Below are 5,387 nucleotides of genomic sequence, written 5' to 3'. Positions count from 1 at the left end.
TGGTCATGGACCTGTGGTCATGGACCTGTGTGGTCTGTACCTGTGGTCATGGACCTGTGGTCATGGACCTGTCGGTGGTGTACCTGTGGTCATGGACCTGTGGTCATGGACCTGTGGTCATGGTACCTGTGGTGGTTACTGTGGTCATGGCCTGTGTCATGACCTGTGGTGGTTTTGTACCTGTGGTCAGGACCTGTGGTCATGAACCTGTGGTGGTGTAACCTGTGGTCATGGACCTGTGGTCATGGACCTGTGGTGGTGTACCTGTGGTCATGGACCTGATGGTCATGGACCTGTGGTCATGGACCTGTGGTGGTGTACCTGTGGTCATGGACCTGTGGTCATGGACCTGTGGTGGTGTACCTGTGGTCATGGACTGTGGTCATGGACCTGTGGTCATGGGGCTGTGGTCATGGACCTGTGGTCATGGACCTGTGGTGGTGTACTGTGGTCATGGACCTGTGGTCATGGACCTGTGGTGGTGTACCTGTGGTCATGGACCTGTGGTCATGGACCTGTGGTGGTGTACCTGTGGTCATGGACCTGTGGTCATGGGGCTGTGGTGGTGGACCTGTGGTCATGGACCTGTGGTCATGGACCTGTGGTCATGGACCTGTGGTGGTGTACCTGTGGTCATGGACCTGTGGTCATGGACCTGTGGTCATGGGGCTGTGGTGGTGGACCTGTGGTCATGGACCTGTGGTCATGGGGCTGTGGTCATGGACCTGTGGTCATGGACCTGTGGTCATGGACCTGTGGTGGTGGACCTGTGGTCATGGACCTGTGGTCATGGACCTGTGGTGGTGTACCTGTGGTCATGGACCTGTGGTCATGGACCTGTGGTGGTGTACCTGTGGTCATGGACCTGTGGTCATGGACCTGTGGTCATGGACCTGTGGTGGTGTACCTGTGGTCATGGGGCTGTGGTCATGGACCTGTGGTCATGGGGCTGTGGTCATGGACCTGTGGTCATGGACCTGTGGTGGTGTACCTGTGGTCATGGACCTGTGGTCATGGGGCTGTGGTCATGGACCTGTGGTCATGGGGCTGTGGTCATGGACCTGTGGTCATGGACCTGTGGTCATGGACCTGTGGTGGTGTACCTGTGGTCATGGACCTGTGGTCATGGACCTGTGGTCATGGACCTGTGGTGGTGTACCTGTAGTCATGGACCTGTGGTCATGGACCTGTGGTGGTGTACCTGTGGTCATGGACCTGTGGTCATGGACCTGTGGTCATGGACCTGTGGTGGTGTACCTGTGGTCATGGGGCTGTGGTCATGGACCTGTGGTCATGGGGCTGTGGTCATGGACCTGTGGTCATGGACCTGTGGTGGTGTACCTGTGGTCATGGACCTGTGGTCATGGGGCTGTGGTCATGGACCTGTGGTCATGGACCTGTGGTGGTGTACCTGTGGTCATGGACCTGTGGTCATGGACCTGTGGTGGTGTACCTGTGGTCATGGACCTGTGGTCATGGACCTGTGGTCATGGACCTGTGGTGGTGTACCTGTGGTCATGGACCTGTGGTGGTGTACCTGTGGTCATGGACCTGTGGTCATGGACCTGTGGTGGTGTACCTGTGGTCATGGACCTGTGGTCATGGACCTGTGGTCATGGACCTGTGGTGGTGTACCTGTGGTCATGGACCTGTGGTCATGGACCTGTGGTGGTGTACCTGTGGTCATGGACCTGTGGTCATGGACCTGTGGTCATGGACCTGTGGTGGTGTACCTGTGGTCATGGACCTGTGGTCATGGACCTGTGGTGGTGTACCTGTGGTCATGGACCTGTGGTCATGGACCTGTGGTCATGGACCTGTGGTGGTGTACCTGTGGTCATGGACCTGTGGTCATGGACCTGTGGTGGTGTACCTGTGGTCATGGACCTGTGGTCATGGACCTGTGGTGGTGTACCTGTGGTCATGGACCTGTGGTCATGGACCTGTGGTGGTGTACCTGTGGTCATGGACCTGTGGTCATGGACCTGTGGTCATGGACCTGTGGTGGTGTACCTGTGGTCATGGACCTGTGGTCATGGACCTGTGGTGGTGTACCTGTGGTCATGGACCTGTGGTCATGGACCTGTGGTCATGGGGCTGTGGTCATGGACCTGTGGTCATGGACCTGTGGTGGTGTACCTGTGGTCATGGACCTGTGGTCATGGACCTGTGGTGGTGTACCTGTGGTCATGGACCTGTGGTCATGGGGCTGTGGTGGTGGACCTGTGGTCATGGACCTGTGGTCATGGACCTGTGGTCATGGACCTGTGGTGGTGTACCTGTGGTCATGGACCTGTGGTCATGGACCTGTGGTGGTGTACCTGTGGTCATGGACCTGTGGTCATGGGGCTGTGGTGGTGGACCTGTGGTCATGGACCTGTGGTCATGGACCTGTGGTCATGGACCTGTGGTGGTGTACCTGTGGTCATGGACCTGTGGTCATGGACCTGTGGTCATGGGGCTGTGGTGGTGGACCTGTGGTCATGGACCTGTGGTCATGGGGCTGTGGTCATGGACCTGTGGTGGTGTACCTGTGGTCATGGACCTGTGGTCATGGACCTGTGGTCATGGGGCTGTGGTGGTGGACCTGTGGTCATGGACCTGTGGTCATGGACCTGTGGTCATGGACCTGTGGTGGTGGACCTGTGGTCATGGACCTGTGGTCATGGACCTGTGGTGGTGTACCTGTGGTCATGGACCTGTGGTCATGGACCTGTGGTGGTGTACCTGTGGTCATGGACCTGTGGTCATGGACCTGTGGTGGTGTACCTGTGGTCATGGGGCTGTGGTCATGGACCTGTGGTCATGGGGCTGTGGTCATGGACCTGTGGTCATGGACCTGTGGTCATGGACCTGTGGTGGTGTACCTGTGGTCATGGACCTGTGGTCATGGGGCTGTGGTCATGGACCTGTGGTCATGGGGCTGTGGTCATGGACCTGTGGTCATGGACCTGTGGTCATGGACCTGTGGTGGTGTACCTGTGGTCATGGACCTGTGGTCATGGACCTGTGGTCATGGACCTGTGGTGGTGTACCTGTAGTCATGGACCTGTGGTCATGGACCTGTGGTGGTGTACCTGTGGTCATGGACCTGTGGTCATGGACCTGTGGTCATGGACCTGTGGTGGTGTACCTGTGGTCATGGGGCTGTGGTCATGGACCTGTGGTCATGGACCTGTGGTGGTGTACCTGTGGTCATGGACCTGTGGTCATGGACCTGTGGTCATGGACCTGTGGTGGTGTACCTGTGGTCATGGACCTGTGGTCATGGACCTGTGGTCATGGACCTGTGGTGGTGTACCTGTGGTCATGGACCTGTGGTCATGGACCTGTGGTCATGGACCTGTGGTGGTGTACCTGTGGTCATGGACCTGTGGTCATGGACCTGTGGTCATGGACCTGTGGTCATGGACCTGTGGTCATGGACCTGTGGTCATGGACCTGTGGTCATGGACCTGTGGTCATGGACCTGTGGTGGTGTACCTGTGGTCATGGACCTGTGGTCATGGACCTGTGGTGGTGTACCTGTTCAGGCTGTTTATTCAGAGGTGAAGGCGTAGAGCCGTAGCGGAGGTGTCGGACTGTGCGTTGAGTCCTGCTCATGGAACTGTGGAGGCGGTCTGTGATTTTGACAGAAGTGACACGGACACAAAAACCTGTGGTCGCATAAACAAACACAAACACACAACTGTGTCTGAACACACATCAGAAGCACACCTCACACAGTCTGGACGGACCACAGCGGTCAGTCAGCAGAGGCCCAAGCACCAGTGTCCTCACACTGTCCACCTCTGCCACAGACGTCTGGGACAGAGGGGCGGAGCTAAAGGTGGGAAACCCCGCCTCTGCTGGCAGAGTCACACTGTAAACGACCGCTTGGAGAACAGACTCTGATTCGAAGTTCCACATTCTGACTGAGAGGGAGGGCCGTCCGTCAGGTCCGAACCAAAACAATGAAAGAAAACCAACAGATTTTGTGTCATTATAACAAACAGCATCATCTGCAAACCCACATCACTGTCAAATAACTGACCCTGATACACAGCGGTAAGGGTCTGGCTAAAGGGGTCACCTGGAAGTACTGGTGATGTGATGTTCACAAACGAATCGAATCTTTTGAACGGCTCTTTGAAATTAACGATGGGAACCAAGCTTTTGCAAAGAGACGTTCTTTTTTTTTTTTTAAGCAGGGAGTGTCGGATTCCCTGTCAGCTTAGCTTCATCCACTGTTCTAGTTCTGGAATGGAACTCCAGGTCAGGTAGTTCAGTAACTGAACTGATTCATCACTGTTGTGTTTGTGCAGTTTTTTCCGTTTGTTTCCACACATTTCTTGTTCTTGTTTGGAGGAGAATCAAATGTTCTTTCATCAGAAAATATTTTCTTTTCTTCTTCCTTTTTCTTCTACAGACTGGTCCACAGAATGGACTGGGATGTTTCTGCTCCAGTTCCATCATTTGTCTGATGTCACCTCTCATGTCATGGATTTAACCCACACATCTGAACTAACGATTCTTTTTATGCTAAGATAATATTTACTGCTGCACCAGTTAAACACCTTTAAATGGAATGTCAGTCATCACATGGAGCCTGTTTAGTCATTCAAACACTGGTGTTTCAAAAGAATGGAAAAACAGAACAGAGCCAGTCTGTTGAACGACTCCTGATTGAACGACTCCTGATTGAACGACTCCCTTCACAGAACCCACAGTCCCATCCGTCTGAAGTTCTGACAGTCGAGCTGCAGCTGAAGTGTGTTCGTGTAAACGCTGCTGTCGAGTCTCTTTAATAAATACTGAATTCTAACGTATTAAATACTCCTATTTTCTCTCTTAGGTCTCATCTTCTCTGATTGGGTGACCGGCTGATCCACGTGGTTGACATAAGCTCCGCCCACTATGAATTCCAAAATCAACGTGTCAATCGACAACCCTTACCGAGACGTGACCATCCCTCGGGCGAAGCTCCGCCCCTCCGATGACAACTCTACAGTGATAGCCAATCTGGGGGCTTTGAGCGACGACGGGAACCCGTACAGCGGCTCAGGCTCCGCCCCCCCACCTCCATATACGGTAAAAGAGGACACGGGCGGAGACGAGGAGGGGGGGCGGTGCCGAGCCTGCTGCTACCGCTGCCGCAAGAAGAAGTGATGTCACGGCGCCGTTTGGATTTATTCATCCTTAAAGAGACGTTAAATGGAGCGAGAAAAAAGAAGACGGACGGAAAAGAAAAGTTCATAAAAATCTGTAAAAGCTTTAATTAAAACAGTGAAGCGCGTTAGCAGTGTCACATGACCACATGCTCTATATGGAAATGAACGTCTTACTGTAAAATATGACGTATTTGAAACAATGAAACCAAGAATCTCACCCAAAAAGGGAGACTGGTG

This window comes from Sphaeramia orbicularis, unplaced genomic scaffold, assembly GCF_902148855.1.
Source record: "Sphaeramia orbicularis unplaced genomic scaffold, fSphaOr1.1, whole genome shotgun sequence".
NCBI lineage: Eukaryota > Metazoa > Chordata > Actinopteri > Kurtiformes > Apogonidae > Sphaeramia > Sphaeramia orbicularis.
Note: the sequence above shows the minus strand (reverse complement) of the source record.